This window comes from Diabrotica virgifera, chromosome 3 (genome assembly GCF_917563875.1).
Source record: "Diabrotica virgifera virgifera chromosome 3, PGI_DIABVI_V3a".
Taxonomy (NCBI): domain Eukaryota; kingdom Metazoa; phylum Arthropoda; class Insecta; order Coleoptera; family Chrysomelidae; genus Diabrotica; species Diabrotica virgifera.
In genome coordinates, this window is record NC_065445.1 from 134,611,471 (window position 1) to 134,627,538 (window position 16,068).

Below are 16,068 nucleotides of genomic sequence, written 5' to 3' on the forward strand. Positions count from 1 at the left end.
CACTTTATACCACTTGTCGACCACTACCACCCCCTTATCAAACAGTTACACAAAAGAACCCCTATTTTCGCGACGTACTCTTTAACCCTCATCCCTTGTGTAATGCTCAACAACGACTGTTGGCTGATTTTACATTGACCTAATATTATATCGATTCGAAGATGCTTTACCCCCAATCATTTGTTTACAAATATATAAAATGGCAGATTTGAACAAATAACCAATTTCAACCAGCAAGAAACTATCAAAAATATGCTTTTTAGTTGCAATTACTCAAATGATACGCGAGTTTTAAAGAGTTTTTCGTGCTAGCTGTCATTAGTATGAAATTGAACACAGTACTCACCTGATTTTGTGTGAACGTAGTTGAGATACGCTATTTTGTCGACTTCATTAAACGCTTGGGAAACACAAAAATGTTCACGTTTTTGTTGTATTTTTTAAATAATTTTAGGCGGTTTAATAACTGAGAGAATGTACAAACGCCATTGTGGGGGGAGATGGACTAATTTGAGAAGTGTGGCGTCGACGCCTTGACGCAATGCAGTGGCGTTCGCGCTTCAGTGACGTCCGAAGCGGGATTTCACACACGTAAAGTTTCTAGTTAAATAAATGCACTGCAGAGCAGTTACACTTTTATAAATTAATATCTTCTTCTTCTTAAGTGCCGTGCATTTCTACGAAGGCGTCCACCGTACATTGGTTTGTCAGGTGAGATGTAAGTTAGTCAGAATTAAATATTTCTGTTTTTAACAGCATTACGAAGCATTTCACAGATGTGGATTTCTGTCCATTGGCGAATATTACACAGCCATGACATCTTTTTACGTCCCAGGTTGATTTTACCCTCTATCTTTGCTTCGAGTATCAGTTGCTGAAATGTGTATTGTTCTCCTCGTAATATAAGCCCCAAGTATGTAGTCTTCTTACTTTTAACATAATTAAAAAGTTCCCTATCCTGTAAGCCCGCTCTTCTTAGTACTTATTCATTTCTGACTCTGTCCGTCCATGATATCCTAAGTATTCGACGCAAGCACCACATTTCAAAGACTTCAAGTTTGTTAATGGAATTGGCGTCTAACGTCCATGATTCCATTCCGTACAAGAACACGGGCCAAACGTAACACTTTAGCATCTTGTATCGGAGGTTGAAATCCAACTTGCGATAAGTCAGAAATTTACGAAGCCTCAAACAAGCATTTCGAGCTTGTTCTGCTCTGCTCTTTATTTCACTCTCAGGGTCGCAGCCCTCGTTTAGCAGACAACCTAAGTACTTAAATTGCCTGACTTGTTCGACTTCCTCTCCATATATGTTTGCGTTGGGGTAATTAGTTCTACTTATAATCATTGTTTTTGTCTTCTTGACACTAATTTTCAAACCCCGAGCTTCACTTGCAAGAGTGAGATCATTTAAAAGGCATTGAAGATCTTCGATGTTATCTGCTACTATCGCTGTGTCATCGGCATACCTGATATTATTAATAAATATGCCAATAACTTTAATAGGGGAAAGTCGGAATATATTGTCGGATCATCTAGTAGCAACTGCCATATCTATCCGACACAAACGAACGTCGCGTCGGGAGATACTTTACCGGTTGGCAGTTATCGTTTACATGTTTTCGCGTGGTATGATATTCTTTGTGTGTTTGGGAAAATAAGCGATGACTTTTTTCTTGACAGAAATATAGTTTAAATAGTACTTATATCCTTTATTTATTTACCATTTTAAACACTGATATAGTTAGTTTTGCTCGATTCTTTTTCGTTTTTATCAAATTTTGTGTTATGTGGTGAAGTGTATCGTCGTCTAATGGTGCGCATTGCGCACCATTAGCGGCAAGGTATATAAATGCATTTTTTACGTTTTGTGACTGCGTCATAAAACGTAAACAAGCGTTAAACAACCGTCAAAGTAAAGAAAGGGGCAAAGAGAAAACCACAAAATTGAAAAAAGGTACAAAAAGGAAAAAATTTTAACACAATAGCTCCGAAGTTAATTCAGAAAGTGAACTGTGTCATGATGATGAGTTGGACGATGTCGTGTCAGATCAAAATGACTTCTGTGTATTGTGGTGATGGTAGTAAAAAAGACGAGGTATGGTGCAAGTGTTCGATATATTGTCAATGGTCTCATGCCATGTGTATACGACAGGATAGTACTACAGAAGGATATATTTGTGACTTCTGCAGTACTTAGATTTTTTTTTAAATATCTGTAACTTGGTTTCTTATCTTTTCCATATACCGTGCCCTGGAATAATTAAGTGTTACCCACCCTTATTAACTTATTTATTTTTAGGACATAAGCAAAACGCTTGGACAGGTCAATTTTTAAAATAATCATAGTATATTATAGCATCAATGTTTCGAACTTTACGCAATCCCTCTTCAGGTGACAGGCATAACTTTGAGTTTTTTAAAATGGGAAATTACATCATGTGAAGCCTCATTTAAAAGCTTTTGAAATACTGATTACAAAAATGTATAACACTTTTTTCCTATTTGAGAGCGTAGGCGCAAAATTTCGATCGAATTCTTTTTAAACGCAATCATGTTTTTCGAAATCTCTTAGTGACAAAATCCCTTACAGACAAATTGCAGGTCTTTGTTAACAAATGTCTACGAAGAATTGTGCGTATTTTCTGGCCAAACACCATTAGAAACGAAGATCTGCTACATCTGACCCAACAAAATAGGGTAGAAAATGAAATAAAATCCAGAAAGTGGGGGTGGATAGGTCACACACTCCGAAAAGATAGTTCCAGTATTGCAAAAACTGCCCTAGAGTGGAATCCCCAAGGAAAAAGAAGAAGAGGTCGCCCAGCACAAACTTGGAGAAGATCCATCATGGACGAGATAAGAAGTCAAGGAAAGTCTTGGAATGAGGTGAAGGCCCTAGCGCAAAATAGAACCCGATGGCGCGTCTTCACTGAAGCTCTATGCTCCACTTAGGAGTTCAAAAACATTATATATGTTTTTCGCATCCTGAGTAAACTAATAAGTATTTTTGAAAAATTTAAACGCAGATTGAAAGATTACAATATTGCGGAGGGCTAATAGTCCCTTAGAATAAACAAAAAGTTTCTTTTGAATGATATATTTGAAATTAAAAATCAGACTAAATTTTCTCTTTTTTTCACCTCTGTGACTTCTTAAAATAAACATTATAGAAGTTCTCAGGGACTTTCTACCCTTGATAATACTGTAATATTTCATTCTGCGTTTAAATTTTTCAAAAATACTTATTAGTTTTCTGAGGTTTCGAAAAAAAAATGAATGCATTTAAAAAGAATTCGACAGAAATTTTGCAACTACGCTCTCAAAAAGGATTAAAGTATTATACATTTTTGTAATCAGTATTTCAAAAGCTCTTAAATGAGGTATCACATAATGTACTTTCCCACTTAAAAAAATTGTGCCTGTCAACTGAAGAGGGATCGTGTAAAGTTCGAAACATTGATGCTATAACATACTATGATTATTTTAAAAATCGACCTGTCCGAGCGTTTTGCCTATATCCTAATAATAAATAAGTTAATAAGGGGGGGGGGTAACACTTATTCCAGCGCACTGTATTTGTTTGTTCCTTTAATATTTATGTTCAATAAGCTACATTTTCGAAGGTTATTTTTAAGTTCTATTATTGAGCACAGTTATCCGACATATGCGCACCATTAGCCGAATAGGGTGGGTAATTGTGAGCATTACACTAATTGTGAAAACTGAAGTGTTTCAAGTTTGTGAAATATCCTGAATTAGCCTTAGGTGCGCACCAATAGCCGACTCTCCTCTACTCTTAACAGAGTCTTCACTGCTTCTGTGAAGGCTCTCTCGACGTATAAATTTAATAACATCGGAGACAATATACAACCTTGCCTTACTCCTTTTTTAATTGAGAAATCTTCTGTTTCGTTGAAATTTTGAAGATATACTGTTGCCGTCAGGTTCCAATACAGATTGGCGATAATTCTTATGTTCTTGGCATCCAATCCCAATTCCAGTTCGTGTTGTACATTATCGAATGCTTTCTCATAATCGATTAAACAGATAAAAACATCTTTCTTTGATCTAATCAATTCTGTATTAATGTTTGGATATTAAAGATCGCTTCTCTCGTCATCATCATTACGTGGCTCGACAATCCGTTGTGGATCTTGGCCTGCTCACAAAGAAGTCGCCACTCCTGTCGATTCCTGGCAACCATTCCCTCCATCTTCTGAACCTGAGAATCTTTAATTCTTCTTCCACATCATGAATCCATCTTCTTCGTGGTCGTCCTCTACTTCTTGGTCCCTCTGGTCTTGAAAATGTTAATTTCTTCATGTATTCGTGATCTGACATCCTAGCAATGTGTCCAGCCCATCTAAGTATCTGCACTTTAACGAATTTCTCACGCTTCTCTCGTGCCAAGTCCATTTTTGAAACTAAACTGACTCCAGCCACTGACCTCTTCACATTTTTTAAATAATCTAGTGCTAGTGTGTAGTATTCTCAACAAAAGTTTTAAAAAGTGACTCATTAGGCTTATTAGTCGGTAGTTCTTGCATAAGTTCGCACTTTGTGTTTTGGATAGGGCGATAAAAAATGTAGAGCGAAGCCAATCTTTTGGAATCTGGCTCGTATCGCAGATGTTAAAGGGCTTCACAATAATGTCTAGGTATCCTTCAAAATACTTGGGCCATACAAATAGTCTCCCAGTTGTGGTGGCTTTTGTGTTCTGTGATCATTGAACAAATTGTTTATAGTTTCCAAGTATTAAGTATTTCGCTAGGGTCCGTTATTAGTTCATTTTGGTCATTATGTTTTTAGTGTGCCAGTGACGTGTTTTTCATTAATTTTCTTTAAAATTAATACCTATCAGTTGGTATTAAATAAACAGTCAATTTTATTTATTCGAAAATAAATTATTTTACACAATTATTTTACTTTACAGGATGTCTTTGGGACATAGTTTTAATTGCGAAATTTTACTTCACGTTTCGAGTTCCAAATAGTGAAACTTGGTGTAACAATATTAATACTTTAGAATGATTTTCTTTAATTTTGGATAGAAAATTTTAATGCCGATGGAAAAGTATTGTTTTTTTAAATTTGGTGACATACCGATATCTTTATGTAAAGTTTTTTCTTCTCCCTTTATATAGTTGGCGGGTTATTGCTTCTATGGAAGACTGGCAGTCAGTTTACAACATCCGAAGTCCAAAAGACTGACAGACGAAGAATATAAAAATCAAGAAATGCACAATTTGAAAAACAGCGTTAAGAAAAAACAGCTTCTCGACATACATACATCATCGAAAAGTATCAGAATGTTGTAAAAAAGAATTAAGGACCCAACAAGAAACGAAAAACCGATTGGAAAAATCATTCTACCATAATTATGTGAAGGGTATAAATAGCAGAGAAAATATGAAGAGTGTTCAGAAATCACAAAATGGAAACGATATTTCATACGGACAAAAAGTATCCACTATTAAACCATCCGCAAAAACAAAAATATCGTTAGAAAATCAAGGAGTAGGTATGCGAGATTCCATGTAGGGACTGTGACAAATCGTACATCGGACATAATAATCGAAGAATCCATATTAGACGGGAATCAGTGGCGTACTGAGCATGGTTCCGCGGCTTCCGTGGAACCAGGGCCCGGGCCCCGCAGGGGCCTGCTCTAACGCACTTTTTGCTTCTTCTGTTTCTAATTTGATGGGGGCATTTCGAAATACACAAGTACACACTAGGAAATGTAATTGCTTAATAAATTTTAATTTTTGTGTAGGTACTTAGGTACCCCAATAATAAAAACGAAGAATACCTATTCATTAAAAAACAAAATTTATTAAAGAACACAGGGAACTGGATAAGTCCGGAATTGGATGAACTAACTAATTCTAAGCAACTTTTTTTCTATATTTTCCCAAAAATAAGTAAATACTTTTCGAGTTATTTGCGGGTGAAAATATTTAGTCTTCAACAAAAAACACCCTTTTCAGGCGGGTTTTCGCAAATAACCCAAAAAGTAAGTATTTTAACAAAAAATATACTATCAGCAAAAATATAGCTTATAAAAAAGTGAAAAAATGGTAGTCTGTAGACCCAGTAGAAGCAGAGTTGTAGCTAATGGAAAGTGGGTTCTTATTAGTCAAATTCCAAATTGAATATTTCAACGTGAAAACTAATTTGAACTTTTTTTTAAAGTATTTAAAAAAACTTTATTATTATTTTAACATCAAAAGTAAGTTACAATCAAAAAATGTAGGTCCTTTTTTTGTTGGTAAAAAAATCGTGAAAATCACTTCCTAATAATTAGCATCCGAAATAAAATTAATCATTACCGCTTCACAAATTACTTTACTTATGTATTGTTTATAAGATCTGTAAGATTCATTGGTTCAAAGTGCTTATTTTTGAAAAGGATGTAGTTAAATGGGCTTAAACGAGTCACTAATCACGAGTGTATGCAAAATTTTGAACAGCCATATCTTAACCAATTTTTGTCTTCAGGAAAACAATAAGCCCAAAATACGCATAATAGCAAAACATATTTATACTTTTTTACTACTTGAGATTTTTGGTATCACCAATATCTTAAAAGGGACCAACTATATTTTGAACGTTACATGCTTAATTTTAATGCTAGAAACTTAAAAAAACCAAAAAATAAAGCTTTTAAGCACTTTTAAAAAGGTATGATGAATTTTTCCCGAAAAGTGCTTCATTTTTTGGTTATTCCACGTTGAAATATTCCGTTTGAAATTTGACGAATAAAAACCTACTTTTCATTAGTTACCTACAACTCTGCTCCTACTGAGTCTACAGACTTCGTATATATAGGTATACCATTATTTTTTCACTTTTTTATAAGCTGTATTTCTACTAAGAATATTTTTTTCGATGAAATACTTACTTTTTGGATAATTTGAAAAAACCGTCTGAAAACGTGGTTTTTTTGTTGAAAAATGAACATATTCACTCTCAAATGACTCGAAAAGTATAGACTAGTGAAAAAACTCTATAGAACTCAAGTTGCTTAGAATTAGTCAGTTTACCGAATTTCGGACTTATCTTGAACGTATGTTTTTCACCTCTGAGGGGGCAGGCGTGGGGGTGAAACTCACCTCCAGGGCAAAAGCACACATCGGCACAATATCACTTTTTTTCTTTGGCATGTAGCTATGGGTATGCCAAATCCGTGAGTAAATGGACTATAAATGAGCTTGAGTTTTTATAAATATACAGGGTGTCCCGAAAAGATTGGTCATAAATTATACCACAGATTCTGGGGTCAAAAACAGGTTGATTGAACCTCACTTACCTATATACAATAGTGAACACAAAAAAGTTACAGCCCTTTAAAGTTACAAAATAAAAATCGATTTTTTTTCATATATCGAAAACTCTCAGAGCTTTTTTTATTGAAAATGGACATGTGGCATGTTTATGGCAGCAACATCTTAAAAAAAATTGAAGTGAAATTTGTGCGCTCCATAATAATTTTATGGGGGTTTTGTTCCCTTAAACGCCCCCCAAACTTTTGTGTACGTGCAAATTTTAATTATTATTGTGGCACCATTAGTTAAACAGAATGTTTTTAAAAAAATTTTGCCTCTTAGTACTTTTTCGATAAGCCTGTGTTTATCGAAATATTTTGAATATTTGTCGAATTCACCACATATTTGTATATGGTTAAGTACGATTATAGAGACCTGTTAATAATCTGAAAATTTATTTATAATTTACATTTTTGAAAAAGAAGCTACATCTCGATAAAAGGTGACTTATGAAAAAAAGACTAAGAGGCATAAGTTTTAAAAACACTGTGTGTAACTAATGGTACCACAATCCACAATAATAGTTTAATTGGAACGTACACAAACATTTGGGGGGTTTAAAGGAACAAAACCTCCATACAATTTTTACGTTAATATATTGAAAAAGAAGCCGCATCTCGATAAAAACTGGCTTATCGAAAAAATACTAGGAGGTAAAAAAGTTTTAAAAACGTTGTGTTTAACTAACGGTACCACAATAATGAATTAATTGGAACGTACACAAAAGTTTGGGGGGGGGGGGGTTTAAGGGAACAAAATCTACATAAATTTTTATGGGGTGGACAAATTTCACTATAATTTTGTTTTAACATGTTCTTGTCATAAGAATGATACATGTCCATTTTCAATAGAAAATCTCTAATAGTTTTCGATATATTGAAAAAAATCGATTTTCATTTTGTAATTACAAAGGGCTGTAACTTATTTTATGAGCACATTTGTACTAAGGTAAGTTAGATTCAATCGAACTATTTTTGACCCCAGAATATGTGGTATAATTTATGACCAATCTTTTCGGGACACCCTGTATAATATTTATATTTTATGATATATTTATGATAAATTACAATGATGATTATGATATATGATGATATATGATGATTTGTATATTTAATGTTTGCAAAAACTTTTGATATACAATATGATTTTTATTGGGCGAGCGGGCCCGCGTCCCAACTGGAACCAGGGCCCGCTGATCTATCAGTACGCCACTGGACGGGAAGAACATCGAAATGCCATGGAAAGAAGAGAAAAAACGTCGTCCCTTGCACAACATGTCATTGTATCAAATACTGAATATTAAATACAATAAACCTGAACCAAACGACGATGACTAACATTGAAATTAAAAGAAAACGTGAATATACCTACCTATACATGTAGATATATACACTCATGGACAAAAATATGAAATATTTTGAAATTATCATAGGAAAGTGAAATTTTTGTGCTGCAATCCTTAGCTCTCCTAGTCTAGAGAGTGTAAAGGAGACGGCATTTAAAAAAATAGAAGGGCAGTATTTAAAGTATCTGCCAAAGGTGCTGTCTCCTTTAAGAAGGTTGGCTATTATCAGAGCTACTTTCACCATTGATACTGCTATCCAAAACAGCTCAACAGAGTTACAATTGTACCATTGTCACAAATTGTTAAGCCAGGATATATGTCATCGGCCTATGCCTCTTCTGTCCAGTATCTTTCCCTATACAGAATAAGCCAAATAAAAACGGAACATATGCAGTTAATACAGTGTATCGGAACTACCTACGCTTGAAATAGTCGACCAATATAAAAGTTTGGCACACATAAATCAGCAACTCAACTACCTGTCTCCTTTTAGGCTAAGGCTACAGCCAGACAAGCGACAATTTACGGCGCCATTAGAGCAGTAAAATGAAGCGCGAAAATGGGTCCCGCGGTGAGTGTAGTGGATGGCCAGACTGAGCTGTAAAATATCGCGAAGCAATATCGAACGGGTTCATCTTCGGCGTCGTGTCGCAAACAAATGGATCTGGGTCCAAATTTGTAGCTCATCTAGCTACAACCACGACCAAAACACTGTATTTACATCTCGCGACACGCCGTAATTTACATCCCCGTCTGGCCATGCTTTTTACTGCAGTTACTGTTACAGCGCCGCAAGAGCAGTAAAATTAAGCGGCAGTAAAAAGCATGACCAGATGGGGATGTAAATTACGGCGTGTCGCGAGATGTAAATACAGTGTTTCGTTCGTTGTTGTGGTTAGATGAGCTACAAATTTGGACCCAGATCCTTCTTCCCATGACCCATTTTCGCGCTTCATTTTACTGCTCTTATGGCGCCGTAAATTGTCGCTTATCTGACCGTAGCCTTAGCCTAAAAGGAGACAGGTAGTTGAGTTGCTATGATTTATGTGTGTCAAACTTTTATATTGGTCGACTATTTCAAACGTAGTTCCGATACACTGTATTAACTGCGTATGTTCCGTTTTTATTTGGCTTATTCTGTATACAGTGAGCACGTAAAAGTTGGAATAAATTCATTTTTTCGTAAATGGCCATTTTGGAAATAAATCCCGAAACAGGTCAATTTTTATTTTTAAATTATGATTTTTTGGCATATATATCACTATATAGTGACGTCATCCATCTGGTAGTGATGACGCAATCGATGATTTTTTTAATAAGAATAGGGGTCATTTTGAAAGGTTATTTACAGTAAAATAAACATTAACATAATTATTTATACAGGATGTCCAAAAAATTGTTATTAATTGGCTCAAAAAGATTAAGAATTCATGTAATTTATTTAACTCAAAATACATTTACTGCTGTCAGAAAACAAGGAAAAAATGTCATTTTGTTTACTTATTAACTATTTGTATGTTACTCAGTGTACCTGTTTATAGTTATATTAAAACTTCTAAAACTTATTTTGAACATTATTTCCATCAAGAGTATTTCCGACTTTCCGTTTTCTATATATGGCTTTATATGCACCACGTAGTATGAACTAACGGGACTTTTTTTACATTCTCATGAAATCAGTTTTGGAAGACCTTATATAGAGATTGGCTACAATATTATAAGAAATGTTATTTATTTAGTGAATATTTTCATTAATATAGTAACCACATGTGATCATATCGATGTCGTAACACATTGAATCAATGTAAACGTCCATTATTTTAGTGTAAATATTTTATTATATCTACGTACTCATACGACGAAACAATGTAAAATAGTTTTTAATTCAATAATTACATTCACTGATATAATGCCTATATTTCACTGTATCAATGTACCGATACATTGATTCTTAACTAAATAGAAAGTACATTGAATGTATGTACTAATTCATAAAAATTAATGTTTTTGAGCATTAGTTAATGTATCTACTTACATTGGACCAATGATACTGATCTTTGGACGAAAATTAATGCTCCCTGTTTTTGAATCAATGTTTTTTTCATTATATTTACGTACTTTTTTGGTTCAGTGTTCTTTTTGAGCCTATTAATTAAATTTTTTTGGACACCCTGTATAAATAATTATGTTAATGTTTATTTTACTGAATAGAGAATTAAATAACATTTCAAATGAGCTAGCACACGACTCCTATTCACATTTAAAAAAATCAACGAATACGTCATCAGGACCAAACGTCACTAGTAATGATATACCTATATGCCAAAAAATATTAATGTAAAAATAAAAATCAACCCGTTTCGGGATTTATTTCCAAAATGAATCCATTTACGAAAAAATGAATTTATTCCAACCTTATCGTGCTTACTGTATAAAGATCTATAACAATATCCCATCGCCCATCCTCTCAGGACATAACCCAGATATACTACACTTTTCTTATTTAAATTGTATTTAATATTTACGTTTCCTTGTTTATTTACGTTTTATTAGATACATACAGTGTGGGCCAAAGAAAACAGTCCACCTCGATATTTGACAGTAGTTACTAGATTTTAAGTAAATCGCGAAGCAGGTCGATTTTTGATCTAAGGGGTACACATTTTTACAGTACATATATCTGTCATTTGCTAACCCCCTCCCTCCACTTCCCCCACTCTTTATTTTTAAATAGGGAATAGGGATCGTGTGCTAGCTCATTTGGAAGGTTATTGAATTCTCTATTCAGTAATATTAACATTGACATAATTATTTATACAGGGTGTCCAAGAAAAATTATTTTGAATTAAATTAATTGACACAAAAAGAAGAGTGTATGTAATTTATTTAACTCAAAATACATTCTACTGCTGACAAAAAAACAGAAAAAAATGTTTATTTGATAAATAAACATTGTTTGTTGCTTAAATTCAATATTCAACCTACCAAGAAGCAGATGGGTGGCAGCTTGAACACTGAAATCAAGCGAAAAGCAATGTTTATTTATCAAAAAACATTTTTTTCTGTTTTGTGACAGCAGTAGAATATATTTTGAATTAAATAAATTACATACATTCTTCTTTTTATGTCAATTAATTTAATTAAAAAATTTCATTCTTGGACACCCTGTATAAATAATTATGTTAATGTTTATATTACTGAATAGAGAATTGAACAACCTTTTAAATGAGCTAGCACACGACCCCTATTCCCTATTTAAAAATAAGGGGTGGGGGAAGTGGAAGGGAGGGGGTTGACAAATGACAGATGTATGTACCGTAAAAATGTGTCCCCCTTAGATCAAAAATCGACCTGTTTCGACATTTCCTTAAAATCTAATAACTACTGCCAAATATCGAGGTGGACTGTTTTCTTTGGCCCACACTGTATAAAAATGATACATAAAGGATATAGAATTATTATTCTACGTCTTAGCCGAGATTATCTAGTTTCGCATAAAAAATATTTATAAAAATATAATCCAAACAAATATTCAAAAAATATTTGACAAATCATATATTTTATTGTATCAATATTCTAATTGGTTTTTCATTCAAAGCTCCTAAAAGTAACAATGTTTTGTTACATAATATAATTACATAATTAAATATAAACTTCACTTACTAATATAAAATCACTTACCTACTAATATAAAATGTATGCACACTAATTTTATTTATATTAACAAACAAACAAATTTTCAATCCGTACCAGATTTATTTACTAAAAATATACTTATCTAATTTTAAAATTGAATAAGTATTGAATATGAGATATGCAATCTAAGGATTGGATCAAAAATTTATCAGCCCTACCCGATAATTGTATAGAAACAAATATAGAAAGCTAATCGAGCAGTTTAAAGAAAATATTGTAATGGGGCAACTTATCGATGCAACAGTTACGAGATATACCTTTGGCACAGAATACCAATCAGGGAAGACTGGAAGGAAGGACATACAAGCGGTAGCTACCTGGTATACTGATAACTCAAAACATCGAAGCGTATAGAAGCCGGCATAGTACGGACAAAGCCAGGGATACATTTCTCGGTAAGTCTATCTAAGGATGTCACAACTTTCCAAGTGGAAATAACGGCAATCTATCATTGGGCAGAAGAAAGAGAAAGGCAGAAAAGAACGTATACCGTTCAATTGCCATCTTTACAGATAGCCAGGTAGCGCTTAAGGCACTCAATTCTGTAGTAGTATGGCACTAAGTATACTAGGAGATCGTAGCAAGGTTACGGTATCCTAGATATCGAAGCATTAGGGTCATAAGGGCAATGAAAAATCAGAGGAAAAGGCCAAACGAGACCATCATGAATGCCATTTGTTGTTGTCATGTTGGCGTTGCAGCGGCAGTAACAGGAACGGCTACAATAAGGAAGTGGGTAGCTTACAAACCTCTAGAATGGTGGAAGAATTCACTAGGACAAAGACAGGCTAACCGCCAAACAGTTCATTATACAGGGTGTAACAAAAATCCATCCATCCAATGGCACTACAGCCCAAATCGAGCCTTGGCCTCCTTCAACAAGCTTCTCCAATCATTTCGATTTACCGCTGTTCTTTTCCATGAACGCGTTCCCAGGAAGTTCCTGGCATCCTCATCGACTTCGTCTTCCCATCTCTTTTTAGGTCTTCCAACAGGTCTTTTTCCCCGCATTCTTGCATTTAGCAATTTTCTGGGGATTCTATTCTCATGCATGCGGACCACATGCCCTGCCCACCGTAATATCTGCAGTTTAGTGTAACAAAAATAAAGGTCATCAATTAAACCACATATTCTGGGACCAAAAATAGATTGATTGAACCTAACCTACCTTAGTACAAATGTGCACATAAAAAAAGTTACAGCCCTTTGAAGTTACAAAATGAAAATCGATTTTTTCCAATATATCGAAAACTATTAGAGATTTTTTATTGAAAATGGGCATGTGGCATTCTTATGGCAGGTGGCAAGATTATCTTACAAAAAAATTACAGTGAAATTTGTGCAAATATAAAAATTTTATGGGGGTTTTGTTCCATTAAAGCCCCCCAAACTTTTGTCTACGTTCCAATTAAATTATTTTTGTGGTACCGTTATTTAAACACAATATTTTTAAAACTTTTTTGGCTACTAGTACTTTTTCGAAAAGCCAGTTTAATCGAGCTATTTTGAATATCTTTCAAATCCACCACATATTTGTATGTGGTTACGTACGATTATGTAGAGACCTGGTAATACATTTTTTATAATTTACATTTCTAGTTATATTTTGAAATATATTAAAAAGAAGCCACATCTCGATAAATGGTGGCTTATCGAAAAAATACTAAGAGGCAAAAAAGGTTTAAAAACACTGTGTTTAACTAATGGTACCACAATAATAGTTTAATTAGGAACGTACACAAACATTTGGGGGTTTAAAAAACAAAACCCCCATAAAATTTTTATGTAAAAACATTAAAAATGAAGCCGCATCTCGATAAAAACTGGATTATAGAAAAAGTTCTAAGAGGCAAAAAGTTTTTAAAAACATTGTATTTAACTAACGGTACCACAATAATAATTTAACTGGAACGTACACAAAAGTTTGGGGGGAACAAAACCCCCATAAAATTTTATGGGGTGCACTTTATAACTATAATTTTTTTGTAAGATGTTCCTGCCATAAGAATGCCATATGTCTAATTTTAATAAAAAATCTATAATAGTTTTCGATATATTTGAAAAAATCGATTTTTATTTTGTAACTTCAAAGGGCTGTAACTTGTTTTATGTGTACATTTGTACTAAGGTGAGTTAGGTTCAATCGATTTATTTTTGGTCCCAGAATATATTTAGTTCATGACCTGTATTATTGTTACACCCTGTATAACAGTCGCCAAAATTTACGGCAGACCTAATAAGCAAAGACAGGAAACAGTCAAAGCCATAGTAGGTCTGCTAACAGGACACTGTAAGCTGAATAGGCAGTTGAAGCTGATAGAATTGACAGATGATGACCTATGCAGCCACTTAGAAGAAGAAACAGTACAGCACATTTTATATCAGTGTGACAGCCTGGGAAGTGTGCGGTTCTTTGCATTAGGCGAAGAAAAGCCACCGGCTAAGAGCTACATAAAAGGTTAAGTCTCGGTTATTAGACTTTTTAAAAAGGGTCAGGCTAGAGAATTTAGTAATCAAGGGCTAGAGGACCACAATAGATATGAAAAGATCGCAGTGGAATAAGCTAAAAACCCACCTTATTGACTCGATCTGGATACAAATAAAATTTTCTTTTAGTTTTTTTGGTTAGGTGAGTTTAGGTTAGGCTAGGTTATGTTAGAAATTATTAAGACTGAGCTCTTTTTTAGAGTTCCTTTTAAGTTTTTAGTAGCTAGACAACAATTGGTATATACAAAATAGATATTTATGAAGCAGTTCGTGAAGTATGCTTTTTGCGAACGCACGCGATGTTTAGAGCACGAGCGACAACGGACCGAGTGCTATACATCGCGTAAGTTCGCAAAAAGTACTTCATGCACAGTTTCATACAATATTTTATCTACGATAAACAAATAAAAAAAACTGTAACTCTTCCTCACTGGTATTCATTTCTATTCTTCAATTTTTAGAACTCTACAATTTAAAAATTCTAATTTCTTTCAAACCACAAAACTGTCAAAATTTTTGTTGTAATTTATTGCTCATTATGTCATCACCATGACAACGCGAAAGTTAAGGATATTTGATTATATGAAACTATGTCAAAATCAGTGCGAAAAAGTAAATGCCATTTAAAATACATTGTTACTTCACGCACTGCTATCTATAATGACAGTTTTCACAAACTAAAAACTTATACATAATATGACATAGAATAGATAAATTCTATTTTTACTGCTGTTTTATTATCCTTTTATTATTATTCTGCAGTTTAATACCTATACCTATTTGTCTAAAAAAATCTCCGTTCGCAAAATTAAGGGTACGATACCTTACCACTTTTTGTACGTCTACTAGGCAGATTGCAGATCTCTCTAAGAGATAATAAATAAAAAAATATATTTCCAAGTGATTTTTGGTAAATGAGCAGTTATGGATATGCCAGAGGAAGGTAAGCTCCAAATATTGAACAATTTTTTAAAATCTTACCCTTCTAGAACTTCAATCAAAAATAATCCAATTGTTTGCATAGTTTTCAATATAAAAACAAATTATTTTAGTTACTCTCTACTCATCGATACTGCATAAGATTTATTTCATATTACAGATTAGTACATCTACTTTCATAAACATTTTTCAAAGTTTTCACAAAATAAAATAAAAATGAAAATACTGTGAGTAGTACAAGCTGATTTATGAATTTGTCATTGTCTGGCA

The 16,068-nt window shown here is 33.7% G+C and overlaps 2 protein-coding genes across 3 annotated transcripts in view; one reads left to right on the top strand and one right to left on the bottom strand.

Annotated features, from left to right (window-relative positions):
* Positions 1-12,545, bottom strand: part of LOC114327483 (uncharacterized) — a 251,830-nt gene extending 239,285 nt beyond the window's left edge. The window contains exon 1 of one of the 2 annotated variants that reach the window (XM_050646914.1): positions 12,358-12,545. The gene's annotated coding sequence lies outside the window, so the exon portion shown is untranslated. Of the gene's footprint in view, positions 1-346; positions 525-12,357 lie in introns of those variants that run through there. The other variant, XM_028276119.2, reaches the window with a different exon arrangement.
* A 98-nt stretch (positions 12,546-12,643) lies between these two features.
* Positions 12,644-16,068, top strand: part of LOC114327485 (mpv17-like protein) — a 39,997-nt gene continuing 36,572 nt past the window's right edge. Inside the window, exon 1 of the mRNA XM_050646915.1 lies at positions 12,644-12,767. The gene's annotated coding sequence lies outside the window, so the exon portion shown is untranslated. The remainder of the gene's footprint in view (positions 12,768-16,068) is intronic.